Source organism: Pollicipes pollicipes, unplaced genomic scaffold (genome assembly GCF_011947565.3).
Source record: "Pollicipes pollicipes isolate AB1234 unplaced genomic scaffold, Ppol_2.1 Scaffold_1600;HRSCAF=1878_pilon_pilon_pilon, whole genome shotgun sequence".
Classification (NCBI taxonomy): domain Eukaryota; kingdom Metazoa; phylum Arthropoda; class Thecostraca; order Pollicipedomorpha; family Pollicipedidae; genus Pollicipes; species Pollicipes pollicipes.
This window is the reverse complement of record NW_023595962.1, coordinates 9,745,710-9,767,492: the sequence shown is the minus strand read 5'-3', so window position 1 is coordinate 9,767,492 and position 21,783 is coordinate 9,745,710. Positions and strand designations below refer to the sequence as shown.

Sequence of the window (21,783 nt, the reverse complement as noted above, 5' to 3'; positions counted from 1 at the left end):
ACTTTCCCCGTACATATATATGTTTTATCCTCCGTCAGCATTAGTCTGACGTCACTGGTACATCTCGTTATGTCGTCGGATCTGGCCTGGTCTATATGTCTGACTGCCGATGTCTAGAACTGCTTCTAAAATCTTTCGAAGTTTTCCCTGACTTGAACCTACGTATCTCGTGTTACTTAAATTCGGAAGGTGAAATAATGATGATTTTGTAGTGTTGCAGAAGCATGCCGCTTGACCAAACACCTTGCTTTCAAATGTCCTGAAACTGTCACGGCGCGGTTTTTTGGGATTTAGCGGCTTGTCTTTGAAAACTTAGCAGTTGCAAGCTTAATGCATGCAGGTACATAAGGCCTGTCAAAAGCATGACTGACTGAGTTCGGCCGCTCAACCAAAGAAATAAAATGTACAAATAGCTGGCGCTAAAACTCGCTTGGTTTGTATCCCTGCTTGTAACAACAGCCGATCAAAGCGTTTCACCACAAAGCATATGAAAATCAAGAGCTTGAAGCCTTTCATGAGTACGTCTGTGGCAGGCCCTTACAACACTGGTGAATCCTACCTGAATGGACGAATGAGTTCTGCCTGACATATTGCACCCCTGGAGCTATGGAACAGGGAACATTAACATGTGTTGCGATGGTTGGAAATCGATCTTTTCATAAACGCAAATTTGACTCGCGGGATTTGCTTTCCAGGCAAAACACGATGGCTAGATGACTAGGGCATGCAGAATAGAGCCATATACCATAAATTTTGTGTAATTATATAGTATTTGTATATGTGTATGACAGACAATCAACGCCGCCACGACTTTCCAACCCAGAATCGGTGCGTGTTTTTATCCTATCGAAGGTGGTTGTTAATGCCATTATTTTAATGTCATTAACGTCACAAACAGCAAACGCGTAATACCATAGTGTGACAGGGCTCCCTATGGCGCGAATCAAATAACAGGCCTCTTATCTTAAAGTGGAACGACCTTACTGCCTGAGCACTGCCTCCAACCATTGACAGGTCATGTACTAAATGCGTCCGCGAGGGCATTCAGAATAGAGCCATACACCGTCATTTTTGTGTAATTATGTAGTATTTGTATATGTGTATGGCAGACAATCAACGCAGCCGCGACTTTCCAACCCAGAATCTTTCAAGGCATATTTCAAGTAGGCTGAAAGGATCATAGGCCATGCGCAATCACTGAGGCGGTTACTATTTACTTAAATCCTATCGAGTTGTTGATATTAATTCAGTGATGCTTTTAAGGAAGTACCACCAGCGGTATTTTAAGATAATATTAGCGGATGTTCTTCAGTAAACTGCACGCTTATCACACGTCATTGCTAACGCCGGGCAGGACGGCTGCCTGTGACGTCACACGTGGGTGCACGTCCGACGGTGGTTGGCAGGACGGCTGCCTGTGACGTCACAAACGGGTGTACGTCCGGCAGCGGTCGGCTCTGTTTCGCAGGACGGCTGTGTCGTCAGCGCCGCCGGCCCTCCTCTGACGGGCTTAGACAGGTGCTCCCCGCCCACCCGCCGCGGTGTCAACACCGTGTCAGCGGTGTGTCGGCGGCGTGTCGGCCGGGCGGGCGGGGGGGGGGGGGGGTGGTGATGTGTCGCGTCCTCAAGCGGCCCGGTCAGTCAGCTGGCCGACGAATGCGATACACATCGGGGGGAGGGGGGGGGGGGGGAACAGACCGCAGTGGCAGCCATGTGGATGAGGTTTAGTAACGCCGCCTGACACACCCTATTGCCGAAACACGGCTCTCTGGGATTGTGCGTTACAGTGCATGAGACAGGGTGGGCAGGGAAATGTAACTAACATCTTAGCGTGTTTCCTCGTTATTCCGTAAAGATATTTGAACACCAAGTGCTTGGTGACCTCGACGCGCTGTAATCGACACAGTCGCTGCTTTAAGCGATTAGGCCTTCCAGATAAGGCGTTACCTCTCACTTTGCCTGGAATGAACCGAAAATTACTATTTGGAAAGGCAGCTCTCCAATCGCAGAAGATCCAAGCACACAGATATCATCGTTCTCCAGCATTGTCTTGCGCCGGACTGCACGGTACAAAAACTTCGAAAGTAGGTACACTGTGACAACTCCTACCAGTAAGTGGTATATAGTAGATGAGACAGGATACAAACATGGACGGATGCATGCCTGGCGTCGTGCTCGCATTAAACTTACAGCTCTGCAGAATTATTACGGTGTCAAGAGCAAGCTTCAGTAAAAAAGAAAAATGCTAAATTAATCAATGTGATATTCAGCAGATTTTTGCGAGTCCAGCTGTAAGAATCCTTGACTAGCCCAAACTTCTTGAATGGATTCCCTTTCGTCACGAGATGTTTTGAGGTCTCTAAACCGAGCGGAACACCAAGGCACATTTCCTTTTTTACAGAGAAACACAAGAAAACTAAAGATATCACCAGCGTGTTCTTTGCGCACGAAGAAGAGAAACGGGGACAAAAACTCCGCTTACTGGCAGTGTTTGGAAGCAGAGCGGATAGTGTTCTTGGCTAACTCCTCGGGCGTATTTAGCCTGGTATGTAAAGCCAGTGATGGAGTAAATCTGCTGCAGAGCTCCTAAATGAAAGAAGCTCCCTCGCTGAATTGCTAGGTTCGCCAAATACCAAACGTAAATACCATACGTCGCTACGGGTGCGCGACAGGGCGGCAGCCAGAGCCCTACAATGCTAGCGATACAGCGCGGTGGTGGCGTAGTCGTAAGACTTATCGAGAAGTCAGCTCAGAAGATCAGAAGTCAACGATGCTGAGCGAGGTGAGCGAATTGCACATAGTCAAACTTCAAGCACCTTCAAGCGTTTGGCCCTGTTCAGATTACCACCAGTGGGTCCCCTCAAACTAAGGGCTTGGAGTTTGACATGAAAGACGTTCTTGCATATGACGGCCAACAATGGTAAGGAACGGTGAAGAGAGAAGAGACAAAATAGCATGCATGGTGACCGCTAAGTGGCTGCTCAAAAACAAACCTGCCCAGACTATAGGAGTGTAGTTTCACAACATTAGCTCGTGGAGGTGAGCTGCACTGTGAGCAATAGCCCAAAACCCCGCCGAATTACGCAACCGATGGGTGTCTCCACGGATTTAGATTTTTCTCTCCTCAAAGTTCCGGGGTGGGGGCGAATGTATCTTCTACGTGAGACATTTGCGTTGGCGTTTGGGTGTGCTCAGTACGCACCACGAGACGTCACACCGCGCGTTATCCCACTCGATGCAGATCACGTTACAGCGGCATACTTCACAAAATGAGCTGGCGGTGGGGCTGCGTAGTCGAGATTTTCAAGACCCATCTCAAAAGCTTGGCACCAGACGGGCTTTCCGTGTATTTGCCCACTTTTTCCGCATAGTTGGGGAAGCTGGAGTCTAGGTGTGGGAGGGGCTACAGGTGGATAAGAAATCATGCCCTTGTGACCTGAGGACATGAGTTTATTTCGTGGGGACTCAGTGCACATGGACGTGGCCGACGGCTTTATAGACAAAACGCAAGTGGTTGAAAACCTTCGCCCTGATTCGAAGTTGTCTGTAAAGCGGACTTATAGCGATGTGACAACCTCCATCACTCTGCCGTTTCCAAACTAAGAAAGGTAAAGTCTAGCAAAAAAGCGCTAGTGGATTGGCCTCAACGAGATGTTGCGATTTGTAACGAGATTTATTGTTGCTGAGCAAGGTCATCTGGACAAAAGTCAAAATTTGTTGAACATCGAACTTGTTCAGCTTTACATGCTCATGTCAGCTAGACCATGTTTTGTGGTGACACGAAACTTAGCAGGCATGTTCCTTGCACAGTTTTGAGCGTAATGGTGTGTAACGTTATGTGTTTTTAGCTTACATTTATGGTGTATGGCGCCGTTAATACAGCGATGGATGCTATCACTCACCGTTCAGCGCACCTACGCCAGCCAATTTTGTGAAACTACACCCCTATAGCCTGTGCAGGTTTATTTTTGAGGAGTCATTTAGGAGTCACTGTACGTCCTATTTTGCCTCTGCTCTCTTCACTGTTCCTCGCCATTCTTTACCGTGTTAGGTAAGAACGTCGCTTATGCCAAACTCCAAGCGCTTAGTTTGAGGGGATCCGGTGGTAGTAATCTGCCCAGAGCCGCACAGTTAAAAGTACTTGAAGTTTGACTATGTGCAATTCGCTTATCTCGCTCAGCAGCGTCGCCTTCATGATTTCTTCAAGAACGCTTACGACTACGTTGCCACCGCGCCGTGGCGCTGTTATCACAGGGCCACGGCTGCCAGTCCGTCGCGCACCCGTAGCGGCGTATGATATCTACGTTTGGTATTTCGCGGACATAACATCCCAGTGAAATAACTTCTATCATTTGGCAGCGTTGCAGCCGACTCTCTCCACCAGTGGCGTTGTCATATCTACGAGAATAAACACGCCTGTGTCAATGTTGGAATGACGGCGTGTGGCACGGCGTTCGCGTCTGACTGCCTTTCCGGTGATCATCTGACGTCACTGACGCGGCCAGGATGACGCCATGGTCAGGCGTGGACCGTACGTGTGCGGGAGTGCAGGCTGTCTCCGCCCGACCCAGCTCAGAGGAATGATGTGAGCCTTAGAGAGTGTTTCACACGGCGTGGAGCAGGTGAATGCTATTGGACGTGATTGGTCAAGTCTAGTCAATAAAATCTCCGTAAAGTCTGTCATGTCTTTTGGCATGGGTGAGTGAAGATGAATGGAGCTTTGTGAACGATATGGCTTGTAAAACGGCGTGAAGGAAAGCTGAAAATCGAACCCAAACGAAGAAAAGCAGTTAACTGAAACCATCGCGCAAGCGCCAAGCCTTGCCAAGTTGTTACATGGCAGCTTTCGAGAGTCAGTGTCATAGATATATTGATAGGCATTGTACCAGATATGTATGATTGATGCACTCTGCTACAAGGAAAGTTTGCTTGGAATGTCATGGAACGGAACCTCCTACTGCGTCTTGTGTGATTTATGCATTGATTTAGTCGTTTTAGCTTGTTCATCTCCCTAAATTAGTTCCTTTCGAATTCAGCCGCAACCTAATCAGAATTGAAATGACTGGTTTAACGCGTGTAGTAAAGTATTCATCACCAAGGACCTAGGAATGCGTCCCTGTCAGTCAGTTCATGGCAAGACTAGTGCTAATTCGACCCCTAGGACCTTATTTGACCTGTCAAAGGCTATAAGCATCATTGCTAAGTTACACCTATCTCACGTAGGTTGACGGCAGCTTTCATGTGCCTTTTTCTCGGGGCGAAATAGCTGCGGATTTTGGATTTATTGAGGGAGCGGCTCTGAGACACCACCTTGTAGGCAAAGGTAGAAAACTCTGCAGAGCGAGAGGTAGCCAACTCAAGGTGTTTGCACAAATCGTGCGGCTCTTTCAAGCTGTGAGGAACATGTGCAGGTTTGTTGACAGGATTTTATTGTAGGGAGATCAATTCCTGACTCGTCTACGTGTTTTAAATCCTTAGGTTATGTATAGACATCACAATGCCTACACCGAGGTGCGTATCCAAGTGCAAATAAGCACCAGGTGTGGATCAATTTCGGTAGAATTAGTGAGACCTGCGGGTTTCAAATTGGCAATACCAATTTACTGGACACGGGCGTGTCGTAGGTCATGACGTATTAACATGACGCATAGTTTAAGAAAAATAGCACGACATCGCCGTGCCTTGGTCAGTCCTTTACTCTCACGCAGTTGGGACCCTGCCCGTAGTGAAGGCATTGCAGCTGCTTTGTTCACGAGACAGACTGAGCAGTCAGGAACGTATCCACACATGCACTGACCGTCGGGATGACTGAGTTTCGGGATTCAATTAAATGGGCTCAAATCTGCCTCATTTTTCAAACGGTAAATTTCACACTGATATCCCGCCAAACGGGGTGTTGCGTGAGTCGTTGGCGCTTGAATTGTCAGCGGCCGTTATGCAGTCTGTCGCCGTATAAGTATCTGCAATTGCGCGGATTTCAGTTATCGCCAGCTGCCGCTGTTTCGGGACGGCAGGCATATAGATGGCGCTTCTTCCGCTCGCGCCATTTGTCGTGGCAAAGCGCATACATTGGGAAAGCTGCGTATTAAAAACATGAGTACTTACATGGTTTGACATTAGGTGAAGACACACCCAATCACATCTGGAGTAAAAGCGTTCCACAAACAGCTCCTGACCGGTGTCGTCAGCCGGGCTTTGCGTGCCAAAGAGGAAGTAACATGATATATCTGGCGTTTTGGTAGGCAAGGATCGCGCCGGACCAAGCCTGTACCATCCTAAAAAGACAGTCGGAAGGCCCCACAAGCTTGCAGTCTACTCTATCCACTACCCATCACCGGGGTCCAAATCTTTCGAAGACACTGACGCAGTTTATCTTCAGGCTGCTATGCAACTATGCAAAAGTCAGCGTGGGGTATGTCTCACAAAAAAAAAACATTGAGCTATGTGGTTTTCCAAGCAGGCACTGTGTAAGTACGGTACTGGTGCTAGTACCAACACAAGTGCACTAATACCGACACAAGCGTGCTTTCTCTTCTGAAACCATCAGGAAGTATCAACATGGCTTTACATGATCTCGCCTTGCATATAAATCTCTCACCACCTTGGTTGACCAATCCTGGCGACACGTTTTACGTCAAAACGGTGTTACAACGACCAAGGTGGTTGAGAGAGCGCCGTCACAGTTAGAGCACCAGTTTTAATGTGCAGGGAGAGCAGCAACGGTTTACGGAACATCGAATGTTACCAAACTTTCCACACATCTGCAGTGATCGTGCTGCGTATCGTGTGGCGGAAGTCGCAGTCAAGGCACGCAATGTGGGCAACGAACACGCCTTTGTAGTTGCCACGTGATTTCCACCGTCGATGTCCATTGCCTGAAGACAACAATGAGCACAGACGTACGGCTAGATGTAAGATACGATGAGGCACGTTCAAGCGTGCATGAGTGCGCAGTGATAGTTGTTTCCAGGGGTCTACTTTAAGGCTTGGTCGGCTCCCACGGGCTTAGCTGCGGTCACGCTCGCCAGAAAGGCAGCGTTATTACGCAGACGGGTCTCAGCCTTGGAGGGGGCAAGTGGGCGGACAAGGGGACGTGCTCCTTAAATTTGAGAGAGAGAAAAACGCCAGCTTGTCCCAGATCGTGAAGTGCCGGTCGCCCGTATCTGGCGTGTTTACACCGCTGTTCACACCGTTGTTTACACCGCTGTTTACACCGCTGTTCACACTGCTGTTTACACCGCTGTTTACACCGCTATTTACACCGCTGTTTACACCACTGTTTACACCGCTGTTCACACCGCTGTTTACACCGCTGTTTACACCGCGTGTTTACACCGCTGGTCTGTGAGTGGTCGTCTATAAGCAGGTGGTGCGGCAGATGATCTCGGTGACGGCGTACGGGTCACAGTTGGAGCTGGGACGTCTGTCTTCCAGGTAACCTTTGCCATCCTCCGCCACCTGGCGCGGGATGCGGATACTAGCGCCGCGGTTGGCCACGCCTGAAAACAGAGGTTGCTAGGTGGCAGCACTGCACTGGACATGATATGCTGGAGTCACGTGGGGTAGCACACATGCATTTATGTTTTTACGTAAGTGTACGTTCCTTTTTGCTGGAAAATCACTGTTCTTAATTGGGCTTTTGAATCGGTTGTCACACTATATATTCAACCATCAAGGATGTACAGATGTCAAGATGGCTGCTGAGGAAGGTGGATAGATGTTGAGAGAAGGTTGAAACTGAAAGCGACGGAGAGATACAGAGAGGTGACGGAGGGTTGATGATACAGGGATGTGACGGAGGGTTGATGGTACAGGGATGTGACGGAGGGTTAATGGTACAGGGATGTGACGGAGGGCTGATTGTACAGCGATGTGACGGAGGGTTAATGGTACAGGGATGTGACGGAGGGTTAATGGTACAGGGATGTGACGAAGGGTTAATGGTACAGGGATGTGACGGAGGGTTGATGGTGCAGGGAGGTGACGAAGGGTTAATGGTACAGGGATGTGACGGAGGGTTGATGGTGCAGGGATGTGACGGAGGGTTGATGATACAGGGATGTGACGGAGGGTTAATGGTACAGGGATGTGACGGAGGGCTGATGGTACAGGGATGTGACGGAGGGTTGATGGTGCAGGGAGGTGACGAAGGGTTAATGGTACAGGGATGTGACGGAGGGTTGATGGTACAGGGATGTGACGGAGGGTTGATGGTGCAGGGAGGTGACGAAGGGTTAATGGTACAGGGATGTGACGGAGGGTTGATGGTACAGAGAGGTGACGGAGGGTTGATGGTACAGGGATGTGACGGAGGGTTGATGGTGCAGGGATGTGACGGAGGGTTAATGGTACAGGGATGTGACGGAGGGTTGATGGTGCAGGGAGGTGACGAAGGGTTAATGGTACAGGGATGTGACGGAGGGTTGATGGTACAGAGGGGTGACGGAGGGTTGATGGTACAGGGATGTGACGGAGGGTTGATGGTGCAGGGATGTGACGGAGGGCTGATGGTACAGAGAGGTGAGGGAGAGTTGATGGCGAGAGGGGCGACGGAGGGCTCATGGTACGGAGAGGCCAGGCTCAGAATTGAGAAGAGAGGAAAGCCATTGAAGGGAAAGGTTGCAACGCAGAGGGACTGAGAGGAGGAAGACTGACAGCGAAATAAACCGAGAACGAAGTAAATTGCGAGAGAGAGAGGGATCGTACTTGGAAAGTCAAAGGGCGAAGAGAAAGGACGGGGGGGGGAGAGAACAGGAGACCCGACAGCAAACGGGAAAATGTGGGGAGGGGAGGGGGATGGAGCGGGGCGCGCCTGACCTGCCGAGAAGTCGGTGATGGCCGAGGTCTCATGCTGCCCCGTCAGACGACGGGCGTTGTCAGAGCCCCCTTTGGGGTCGTAGCACTTGATGTGTTCATCGTGCACCGTTGCGAGCTTCTTGATGGCTGCCTCGATCTCCCTGGAGCACACACAGCCAGAACCTCGGTCATCTGGAGCGCCGTGCTCACGATCCATCGGTGTTACCAGATGCCAGATGTTTAGTCAGATGTAGCCTAAGTCACTCAGTAAACGTGCATATTTATTCCCCGATTTAGTGCACCTGTAGGGTGGGAATGTGGGAGTTATGGGAAGTAGCTTGTGCATGGGTGTGACGGTTCATATTTCCTTGGATAAATGAGCGTCAAAAAGACAGGTTTAGTGTCTTGGCGATGGATCTCACCAGAGGGTCATGGCGTCGGTGGTGGTTTTGTTACATAGATAGAGTTGGTAAATTGTTTTGAGCTTTCTTCATCCGACTGCAGCCCGCTCGTGATCTGAAGTCGGTCATTTCTAAACACGCTCGCGATACGTGGCAGAACTAGCTCGACCAACATCTTCATGCTTTCGGGAAAATCAAGCCTCAACTGAGTGACTGGGAATCTTCCCCCCGCTGAAGCCGTTTCCAGAAAGTCGCCCTTTGTAGGCTTCGGTTGGGTCATACATATGCAACACACTCGTTTTACTTGACGCGTAGCGATGTGCCACGGTGTGATAGATACGGGGCCGGTTGTCAACGGAACATGTGCTCGTCTCATGCCGGCGCCTTGAGATGGAAAGGCGACGACTATTTTTCCTCCAGCGCTCCTTCATCGGCTAATCGGTCGAGACCCATGTTATGGATTTGGAGATGTACTTGCACTTTTAGCGCACATTAACTTTGACGTTATTTTCACTCACCCCTCAGTGTAAGTGTACCAGTGATACCGCCTGCAATTAGTTGACAACACACTTATCGCGTCGCCGCAGAGGTAGATAACCGTCATCGAGTGGGGTCAAAATGGCCCCCATGCCGGCGCGCCCCAAAACACCAAATCACCGCCACCAGTCGGCCGCCGGGGGCGTGTTCAAGTTTTTGTTAGCACGAAGGTAGAAGTGGCCACGTATGTAAATAAGCGAGCGTCTAGCGAACCAACAAATTCTGAGAAAAACACTATCCCGCTATTTTGATCAGATCAGACGGTTGGGTTCGGCGAACGCTCTCAGTTTTCGTTAAGCGATGATGAGCTAAGGGCTACGGCATGCATCCCGTGTCCGGCAAAGCCGATCACGACAAGCCGGTACGTACTACCTGCAGACAAGCATAGGCACCACTGGGTGCGACAAGACCGCAAGCGAGGAATCGTCTGGCACTTTCTTCCAGTAAGGCGCCGTGCGCGGCCTGCGGTAAGAATAGAAGTGGGCGTTGTCGTGCAAACAATGCCGAAATCTAAGCAGATGGAGCTAAGCGATTTGTGTCTTGAAAATCTTGCAAGTAGTTGTGTGAGACGCTTAAGAACAGCTTCGGTGTTTTCCAGGGCTTTGCCCTGCAGCCATTGCCGCACAGCGTGTTCAACAACGATGCGAAGCACCTCGTGCCCGAGACACACGTCATCCAGTACGCCGAAAACACCCAAATTTCAGCGCCTGGGGGAAATGAAGGCACAGGTGCTCTGGTTGATCGCGCGTAGCGCACCTCGTCCTCCCTGAACGTGTGGCCCACAGCTAACTCTCTAAAGGTAAACTCAACAAAAACACCAGTTCAGCAGTTGGCAGCACCTCCGTGCTGCCAACGCCCATCCGAGATCGGTTTCTGCGGAGGTTGGCCTTCTGCTCCGGAACTGCGGCGGGGAAGCGGGGTTTGATATTCGATTGGCGTGGGATGTCCGAGAAGCACATGTTTCAGACGCATGCTTGGGCTTTTGGTTGGGCGCAGGGTGTTCAGCTTTTTCTCCCTTAAGACGTGATCGCGGCTATGGTGCATGATCAGTCCTCTCACATGTACCTGACTGCATTCCTGCATTTTTCTGACCTGACCTTGGTGTGGCAGTTGCGGTCGACGAAATTTATGAACTTAGAATGTGTTTACTCTCTGTGAGTGGCGGCCAAGTGTTACAAAAAAACGGATATGTTTTGGGTGGACATTAATCGAAGAAGGCTGGTCTGTGTGTACTGCATGAGCCAGGTTGCGTGTATAATCAAGATCGGTTTCGAAAATGTTACATTACCCGTTGTCTCGTGAACTACCAACGTGACTATCAACTACCAACACAGCGATTACGACAAATCGACCTGGCTGGGCATAGCAGCATGAACCAAGCGGTTTATATGCGATACATTTGCGTGATCGAATATACACTGGTGTTTGCCGTGGTATCGAGATTTGACATTCACCTCCCCAAACGATAAGGAGTCGGACCCCTGGTCCGTGCTGGAGCGCGGACCAGGTGACCGGCAGAGTGAGAGACCGAGTGACCGGCGTATGCATCGATCCGTTCCAACCTTGCCCTTGCGATCTCTCCTGGGAGATCGAGGGAGAGACCGCCCCCCCCCCCCCCCCCCCACCCACCAGACGAAGTATTTGTCCCGTGATGCAGTCCGGCGAGGCCAGCTCGATCCCGGTTTCCCCTCGTTTTGTGCAGTTTTTTTCGCTATCGTTAAGTCATCCGCAAGTTACGTGTTCACGGTAATGGAAGCCAGACGCTGTGTTTGATTTATTTTTCCGGCGCCGTCAAACACGACGCCTGGTCATACAGGTTTCGCTCAAATGCCTAAAAGCCACAGAGTGTGGTTTTTAACTGAAACCTGTCGCTGAAAGCCGGCCAAATTCGTGGTAATGTTTGCACGGATATTAGCAGTCAGAAATGATGGCGTGTCCGGGGTGGAACGCTTAAATGAACGCACCAACTCTACCATACGAGTTGAAAATGTTTCAACTTCCTAGAAAAAACAATCCAACGTACGCGGTACCCTTGCTTGCAATGACACCTCCGATACTTGCATTCTGTGTGCGGAGTCCAGTTTGACGATCCAATTCAAGATGGTTTCGTAAACATGGCTGCAACGCAGGGCGCTAAGCCAGAGATGGTTTGTCATTTAAGCTCTCTCGGTGAGATCTTAAATTTGGAAATTTTTTGTCTTTTTATGTGCATTGCAACAGGCCGCTGAGCTTGTTGCCGGCCGTTTTGTGCAATGCAAAGATAAGTCTTTCAGGTTGCGTTTTACTGGTTGCGTGCCGACTATATTCTACGATGCCAGTTACAGTTTCGTTCTTCAAGCCGTTTTCATGAATCGGTTGTTGGTCGTTGTTGTTGGTTGTTGGTCTCAACCAAGTATCTTGGTTGAGACTCAGAGCCTCGAGCGCGGGGCGTCCAGCGAGGCCTCAGTCAAGGTCGCCCTCTCCCCTTGATCTGGTCTGGCTAGGCAGGGGTGCCCTACCCCCTGGCCTCGTCTGACTGGGCAGGGGTGCCCTACCCCCTGACCTCGTCTGGCTGGGCAGGGGCGCCCGACCCCTTCTTGACTTTGCCTGACTGGGCAGCAGCGGCATCTCTCGCTCCCTCCTAGATATCCACAGCTGCACCTCCATGGCTATAGTTTGCTTTACCCAATTTTCCGCTACCTATCGGGATGTACCCATACCTACCTGCTAGTCAATCGCAATCAGCTGTACCCGCCTGGTACACACCCGTTGGTATTTTTCCAGCAAATTAGTTTAAATTATGCAGGAGTTTCAGGAACGTCGGCATCCAACTTACCCTTCTGACCTGATAGCTTCAAACGTCATGTGAATGGAGGCAATTACGGTTAAAAGAAGCACAGCAGTAATGTTGAGTGCTATTTCTTGGAACATCCCCATGTCGCAAACATCTTACCCATCCCCGCAGCCATCCCCGTAGTTTTCCAAAAACCTGCACCCAGCCCAACTCTTAGCCCATTTCATATAGGTACGCGAGGGTACATCCGACCTGGGCAGTGTTCTGCTCGGGACATACGGCACACGAGTTGGTGAGGCTGTGGACAACACCCGGGTAGTGTCCTGCTGGGGACACAGGACATACGAGCCTGTGAGGCGGTGGACATCACCCAGGTGGTGCTCTGATGGGGACACAGGACACACGAGCCTGTGAGGCGGTGGACATCACCCAGGTGGTGCTCTGATGGGGACACAGGACACACGAGCCTGTGAGGCGGTGGACATCACCCGGGTGTTGCCCTACTGGGGACGCAGGACACACGAGCCTGTGAGACGGCGAACAACACCCGGGTGGTGCCCTACTGGGGACACAGGGCACACGACCCGGTGAGGTGGTGGACATCACCCGGGTGGTGCCCTACTGGGGACACAGGGAACACGAGCCGGTGAGGCGGTGAACGACACCCGGGTGGTGCCCTACTGGGGTCTAGAACACACGAGCCTGTGAGACGGCGAACAACACCCGGGTGGTGCCCTACTGGGGATACAGGACACACGAGCCTGTGAGACGGTGGACAACACCCGGGTGGTGCCCTACTGGGGATACAGGACACACGAGCCTGTGAGACGGTGGACAACACCCGGGTGGTGCCCTACTGGTGACACAGGACACACGAGCTTGTGAGACGGTGGACAACACCCGGGTGGTGCCCTACTGGGGATATAGGACACACGAGCCTGTGGGGCGGTGGACAACACCCGGGTGGTGCCCTACTGGTGACACAGGACACACGAGCTTGTGAGACGGTGGACAACACCCGGGTGGTAACCCGAGACGGTCGCCTCTGCACTGGGTGGCGAGGACCGCATCGCCGGTTCTCTCAACATGCATCACGGCGACAGAACTATTTCTGTCACCATGGGCTCGGATGCACGTCAGGACATCTGGCTTAAATCTAACTTGCCTAAGCAAGTAATGCTAGCTGCAAAAATAATTTGTTTGTGTTTGGCCTTTTGCGTCTGTAGCCCGGGGCGGAGCCCTGAATGTCAGCACTCTGACGTCTTTTTCTCCCCAGATGAGCCCAGATGTTCGAATGACGCCAAACGTCCAACAGTTTGGTATTTAGTTCCGCTTCGAGGCGAGAGTCCAGAGTTAGCACTCTGGCTGCTCAATTAGGCTGCTGCGCAGGCATTAGCCCGTACAGAGACCGCTACGACCAGGGACGCGCTCGGAGTGGGAAAGGCATATGGGGCGTGCACCCCTCCCTCAACCCCGACCGTTCAGACGTTCTTTGGCGTGAAATGATGCTCTTTTCACGTACACAGGCCGTCCCCCCCAAAAAAAATTGAGCGCCATTTATGAGATGTCTAACTGGTTGGACAAGCTCAGAGGTGGCGTATAGAATGGGCAAAAAACTGGATGCGTTACATATTTTTGGAGCATTAGGCGTATATGCACGAATATGGGCAAGAATTTACCAAATGCATGTAGAAACTTCATGAAATGTTTCGCCACACAGGCTGCTGGCGGCTCTTTATATGACGTGCAATGCTGCTGCGCCGCCGCCTCGGGCCTGGGCTGACCCATGTTGGCCAATGCCCAGCTGATCTACCCGTACCGAACGCGTCAAAAATACCCGCACGTGCTCGGCTTCACATCCCGTGCCGCTGGATAACAGCTCTAGCATCTCTCCCCCAAATCACGGGGGTGACTCATGAAGCGAGGCGTGAGCCCTCTTGCTGGGCTTGGACTTGATGAGTCGGACCTGCTCACACCAGGCGCGGTCGCTCCCACGCCTGGCCGAGAGCTAGGCTGATTGTGCTCCGAGACAGAATCAGATGTGCAATTCGCGTGCAGGCGTAAGCCTACCCTGCCGTACAGCACCGGTTCCGGTGTTCTTTCCGCGGCCTTCAGATGTTCACGCACTGCTGATCACCGCGAACCCCCTGTTCTTTAAATGTGCTTCCCGCTCACAAATGGGCGCCATCTGATCCGTTCACGGCGTGCCACAAGATGCACCAGAAGGGCAGCATCCGTGGGCGCGGCTCCAGCAGCTCCACTGTTTACACCGGCGCGGCTGGCGGACCTTCACGCCCGACCTCATCCAGAACGGACCCGGAGTATGGGCCACTTGGACTGACGTTTGGCATGACGCAGAGAGACCCTGTTTAGGTGGCAGTGATGTGCCAGACCTCGGCACGGTGTGTTGTCATGTAAGCTTGGCGGTCATGATTTTTTGAGGTTTTATCGGAATAACTTGAAAGGAAAGATTTCTGGGATCAGCGCTCACGCTAAACAGTGCTTGTTGAGTGAGTCCTGCCTCCTACCGTCCGATCGCGCAATTCCAGGCAACGACATAATTCAGTGGCGAAAGCTTAACGTGCCGCAACGCTCGGCACGGTCCGTCCTGCCCTCTGACGTCAACTGACCTTTAGCGCGTCTACTGCCAGCGGCCGCGAGCCATACCCATCGAGGCCAGATAGCGAGCGCCCGAAGCGACTCGAACCCACCCCGCCACGGGTCGTGGGATCGGAAGGCAGGCGCTCTAACCAACTGAGCTGCCGGGACAGACTATGAATTTGAAATAATGGGCGCGTCCTGGACCGCATGCGCCCATCACAGCGTCGTAGTGGTGCGCCCGAACACCTGCGTAGCTGGAGATATTCTGGAGCACCTGTGCCTAGCACAACTGCGTCCCGTAACCGTGCCTTGGCGGGCGGCGGCGCTGGCGGGCAGAGGCTGTGGAGCCTTCCTCCGCCACGTCGGCCGGCAAAACCAAACACGGGTCATGCCGTCTTTCGCGCGAGAGATAGCCGAAATGCATTCCACCAGGTTTGGTGGGGGTCGTTCAGCAGGGTCTTCAGGCGGGGTCGAGTTTCTGAGAAATCGACCTACCTGGCCGACCGTGACATACTGACCGGTGACCCTGGCACCTAACCACAGACGGTGACCCTGGCACCTGACCACAGACGGTGACCCTGGCACCTGACCACAGACGGTGACCCTGGCACCTGGCCATAGACGGTAGCCTGACATCTGACCACAGACGGTGACTCTGGCACCTGACCACAGACGGTGACCCTGGCACCTGACCACAGACGGTGACCCTGGCACCTGACCACAGACGGTGGCCCTGGTACTTGACCAGAGACGGTTTCCTTGGTACCTGACCAGGGACGGTTGCCCTGGCACCTGACCACAGACGGTGGCCCTGGTACTTGACCAGAGACGGTTTCCTTGGCACCTGACCACAGACGGTGACCCTGGCACCTGACCAGAGACGGTGACCCTGGCACCTGACCACAGACGGTGGCCCTGGTACTTGACCAGAGACGGTTTCCTTGGCACCTGACCACAGCCGGTGACCCTGGCACCTGACCAGAGACGGTGACCCTGGCACCTGATCACAGACGGTGGCCCTGGTACTTGACCAGAGACGGTTTCCTTGGTACCTGACCAGGGACGGTTACCCTGGCACCTGACCAGAGACGGTGACCCTGGCACCTGACCAGAGAGGGTGACCTGACACCTGATCAGAGAGGGCGACCCTGGCACCAGACCACAGACGGTGACCTGACACCTGACCACAGACGGTGACCCTGGCACCTGACCAGAGACGGTGACCCTGACACCTGATCAGAGACGGTGACCTGACGCCTGACCACAGACGGTGACCCTGACACCAGACCAGAGAGGGTGACCCCTCCACATTGTTTGGTGTCCATTGAGTCCGTTTTGACCGCTGTGCAGCAGCGTACGGCGCGAGATACGTGGTACCTGCCCTAGCTGGCGCAAAGGCCTGAAATTAACTTATCCGTCCAACTGGTATTGTGCTCCTGGGGGCTAAGCTCATGGTGTGGTGATAAGCGCTGCTTAGTGTACATTCTGAGGCCAAAGCAAAACCTTCTAATCCGGTATGGTGACATTCAAAGAGATAAAAATCCCGAGACCACATTCAACAATATCCTGTCAACATCGAATGATTGAAATGTCCACCCGTTGTTCGATTTCGGGGACATATTCAGTCCATGCGATCGAATCTCTGGAAATTTTCAGGAGCGAAAGTTTTATACAATGTTATCACCAGTGGCCAAGTGCAATTTCCCCTCCAAGTTTTTTTTTCAGAAAATCGCCAGTTTGGCGATTTATTGCCGGTAGTGGATAGAGATATCGCCTTTACGCGGATCGGACGACAGGTGATGGAAACGTGCTTCCGTCGCCTTTCAGCTCCCACGAGGCGACGAAGCAAAAACGATCTCCCGGTTTGTCACGGCAACCACGCAGTGTCGTTGAACAAGGGTTTTCGGTGAGCGGGGGCCACACGATGGCTAGTTCGGCCGACTCGTCTCGGGTATCCCGGCCCCAGTGGTTCGTTTGGCGTGCTGAGGCTTCTGACCTATGTCCGCTTTTCTCTGATGACCTATGCTGAGGCTTCTGACCTATGCTGACCTATGCTGAGGCTTCTGACCTATGTCCGCTTTTCTCTGATGATCAAATTGCCGCTGCAACTACTCCGGTCAGGTGTGAGGGCATTCATTCAAATGTAATCGGACGCTTGTTTTTGTAATGTTTAGGCAAAGTGTGTAACGGCATATATTCACGGACATAACGCTGTTTCCCTGCAAAGCTGCGGTCCCCTAAATAACGCTTAAGAGGCTCAATCAGAGAGCATACGAATCGTACTTTTTCGAAGGTTGAATGAAGCGCCGGTGTGACATAACATACTCAGTTCTCCCCAAAATACCTGATTGCACGAAACACTAACGATCTACTAACGTGTCGTTCATCCACACTGACGAATTTATTGTGAGGGCCCGCGATTGTGGCGAGCGTCGACTGTAAAAACTGGCTGACCTCGCGTGCAGCCCCCCTCCCCCATTCCCCAGCAACCTACCTGCAACGCATCGAAAGAAGACACGGGCGTTGTTTATGGAGGTCGCAGCGTTTCCCCCGACCGCGTGTAGGTCGTGCCTCACACGGAGCTCTGGCTCACCGCAGAGGGGCACAGGAAAGTCCCTCAACGTCAGCGTAGAGGCAAACCAACGTCATGGGTGACTTTTTATGCGTCGTCCTAGACTCACCGTATGTATTGATGAGATATGGAGACGCAATGTGCCAATGAAAAACTTACTGAACTGATACCATGATAAATCTTACCGAAAAGTGGTACCATGGCAGCTTTGTCCCATCTGCTAGTACTGGGACAGAGACTCTCTGCCGGTTGGCGGGTGGCTCCGCCGACTGCGCACGCTTCGAAACCTCCACTGGCGCGAGGGCGGCGTGTGTCACCTCGCAATGGACCGAGAATAGAACCCGCACAGAAGAACGGCAACAGGCAGCCGGGACCGGCCTGCATCAACCGAAACAGCACTTAACCCCTTCTGGGTAGTCAGAAAAGGTCGCAGCGAACGTCCAGAGTGTTTTTTGCCCGTCGCGCCGCTGGCGGCCGCCGCCGTGTGAAGCACGTCCAGGTGCGCCAAGGTCGCTGACGGAGCAGCCGACCGGTGCTGCTGGTACGCCGGCGGACGCACCGGTGTCCGGCCGCGCCGCGGCGGCAGACGCTGGGAGGCTCCTGCTGAGATTCGTGCAGCCCCAACCGCCGAGCACCGGCCGCGAGATTTTGACCTTTCTGCCAGCATTTCAAAGTGTAAGGTGTAGAAAACTACCTTGTCCATTTAATGCTTCGAAAAGTCGTTATAACGGTCAAATTTTAACTTTGAGGATCTTTTCACTAATTCTTCGTCAAATTCTTACTCCTCTCACTGCATTGCCCGGCACGACAATTTCAAAGCACATCGCCTTTCCTCTCTCTCTCCTCTCTCTCTCTCTCTCTCTCTCTCTCTCTCTCTCTCTTCTCTCTTCTCTCTCTCTCTCTCTCTCTCTCTCTATCTCTCTCTGCTCCTCTCTCCTCTCTCTCTCTCTCTCGCTCTCTCTCTCTCTCTCTCTCCTCTCTCTCTCTCTCTCATCTCTCTCTCTCTCTTTTTCTCTCTCTCTCTCTTCTCTTCTCTCTCTCTCTCCTTCTCTCTCTCTCTCTCTCTTCCTCTCTCTCTCTCTCTCCTCTCTCTCTCTCTCTCTCTCTCTCTCTCTCTCTCTCTCTCTCTCCTCTCTCTCTCTCTCCCTCTCTCTCTCTCTCTCTCTCTCTCTCTTCTCTCTCTCGATCTCTCTATCTATCTTGCTCTCTCCCTATCTCTCATCTCCTCTCATCTCTCTCTCTCTATCTCTCTTCTCTCTTCTTCTCCTATCTCTCTCTCTCTCTCTCTCTCTCTCGTCTCTTCTCTCTATCTCTCTCTGCTCTCTCTCTCTCTCTCCTCTTCTCTCTCTCTCTCTCTCTCTCTCTCTCTCTCTCCTCTCTCTCTCTCTCTCTCTCTCTCTCTCTCTCTCTCTCTCTCTTCTCTCTCGCTCTCTCTTCTCTCTATCTATCTCTCTCTCTCTCTCTCTCTCTCTCTCTCTCTCTCTCTATCCTCTCTCTCTCTCTCTCTCTCTCTCTTCTCTCTCTCTCTCTCTCTCTCTCTCTCTCTCTCTCTCTCTCTCTCTTCTCTCTCTCTCTCTCTCTCTCTCTCTCTCTCTCTGTTTATGCGACGGTCAGCATCTGAAGGTCAGCCCAAGGTCACGCCGGCGCCGCCAAACGCGTCGTTTTGTGTCGCCAGCAGAGCGGGACTTGGTTCCCGGCCGCAATAAAACTGACGACACGTGTTGGAATGCGACAGTGATCGATTGTTTCACCGCAGGGGCGCCAGTTGGCTTGATCTCTTTAAACGTGATATAACATGACACCGTTTGCTTCGCGGAGTGCGTTCATCTCCATGCTCGGATAGCGCTTCTTTAAGCGGATCGTAAATCTGACGTGGTGGAGGATTTGGGGCGAATAAACCAAAGCATGGCTTCCTTCCCGCCACCGATGCCGTGACTTCATGGTGGGTGGTAATGGCAAGCTCTGGCAGATAGGCAGGTCAGCATGGTGAATACCACTATAGCATGGTACGCCACTATAATATAATGTGCTATATATGTAACATAGTGAATATAGTATACCATTATGTAGTATGCGCTAGCTATAACGGTCTGAGAGCATGCAGGTCACAAATGTGTAATGTGTTCGGCAATGTAAAGACACGCTACGTCATGCGGAAGTTTCATCAGATCAGGACTTCAGCACTTCTTCAGGACTTCGTGGGACTGTTCAGTTTTACAGCCGGCTAAAACAGATGAAATCTTCTGACGGGTGAGGTCCTATCCTATGCATCCGGTTGCGCAATACGGTTGATGAAAGGCTAATGACTTAAATCGTTACATTATAGACATCTTCCGTATCACCCACGGCAACTGATCACCTTTTGAGATTTGAGATTTGGGAGTTAGCTTGCACATGCCCTGCGCGATATTGTGCTGACTCCGATATAAGGACCAAATTCAGTCAGTAGAAAGATTAATTCGGCATAGCGGCCATAGTGGCAGCCATAGGGGCAGCTATTCTCACACCATAGCAGAAGATAATGCCCCCCAACATCATACCACAACTTTGAGCGTCATGTGGAGCATGCTGTTTACAGCACACCGAACAAGCCTCTTGCCAGCCTGCATGCCACAACTGCAAGGAAAAGGAGCGCCAGGGCTGGCGCACCCAAACGATACCGTGAACCCGCCTCGCGGACACCCCCGGATACCTCTGGGCAGTGAGAACGCCCCGGAGGCCGGCGTACTCACACAATGCCGTTGTCCTCCCTCATGGCGCGTGTGCTGTAGTTGGTGTGGCAGCCGGCGCCGTTCCAGTCGCCTGGGATCGGCTTGGGGTCCATGCTGATCACGATGCCGAAGTCCTCGGCGGTGCGGTGGAGCAGGAAGCGGCCCACCCAGAGGTCGTCGCCCATCTGGATGCCCTCGCAGGGGCCCACCTGGAACTCCCACTGAGAACGCGGACGGGCGGCCGTCAGTGACTGACGCTGAGGAAGCTCACGGGGGACGAAGCTCGCGCTTGGCTTAGGGAATCACATGGATGTAACAGCTCCCTGATCCTGTGACCTACACGTGACCCGCTGACATGTACCCGGGACGTGCTCATCTGACCCACTTTTCATGACAGCGCTCGTTTTGACCCCAGTTCGAGCTGCCCCGCCTGACCACTCGCTGACCCGCGGCTGACCTCGGACAGATCAGTGACGGATTTTGTTTGACTGAAGTCACCCCATGTGGACCAGACTGACCTGAGGCTAAAGTCTGTGGGTCATCTATGGTTGACCTATTGGGGTGTGAACTCTCACCACACCTGACTTGGGAGGGTATCACCTCCGACTTCAACCTACTTAGCCAGTCATGACCTCAGATTGTACTTAACATAAGGAAGAAAGAACCTCAGGTCCTGTTTTTCGGCATTGAGTTGAAAGTTATCATGTTGAGTCAACGACCTGTAATATGCCGGAGGTACTGGTCAAAAGACTTGGTAGTGTTAAACAGCGGAGAGGGCACGACCTCTGACCTTGACCGACCTGGGAGGGCATGACCTCGGCGTTGGTGCCGGCGATCATGACGCCGGAGTAGAGGCAGGCGCGGTAGTGGCTCTCCACCACGTCCCGGCCGTACACCTTGGAGGCGCCGACTCCGCAGTAGTACGGTCCCTGATGGCGGGACCGGTGTCAACTGACGACCGGAGATCGACAGGTGGCGGGTCCATCCCCGCACGTGGATGTTTTGGCATGCTTTACAGTGAAAAGGATGGAAATTGCTATGTTGGTGTAGCTTCACACCTTTCGTGTGGTGATTGGTGACCATGTGGTTGAAAACTTCTGATATTGGTAGCAATTATTTCCACCTTTTTTGAACACTGGCTATGGTTAATGGGGAAGCGGGTTTTGTGTCGGCTTCCGCATCACTACATTTGGTATTGGCAGAAATGGAAAGCATGCTACTATGTAACAGTAAATGGTGCAGATAACCACCAATAATCGCTCTTTTGGCTTAGCATTACAACATTCTTAGTTTGCAATGTAAGAAACTTATAAGATAGTAATGTGTGATATTTCAGCCAAAGGCATATGTCGAAACCGCTATCGTCCAATAAATGATCATTCTGACTGAAAT

At 52.1% G+C, this 21,783-nt stretch overlaps 1 pseudogene; it reads right to left on the bottom strand.

Moving 5' to 3' along the window:
* Nucleotides 1-6,150: 6,150 nt before the first annotated feature.
* LOC119093637 (glutamine synthetase 2 cytoplasmic-like) lies at nucleotides 6,151-21,376 on the bottom strand (annotated as a pseudogene).
* Nucleotides 21,377-21,783: the final 407 nt, after the last annotated feature.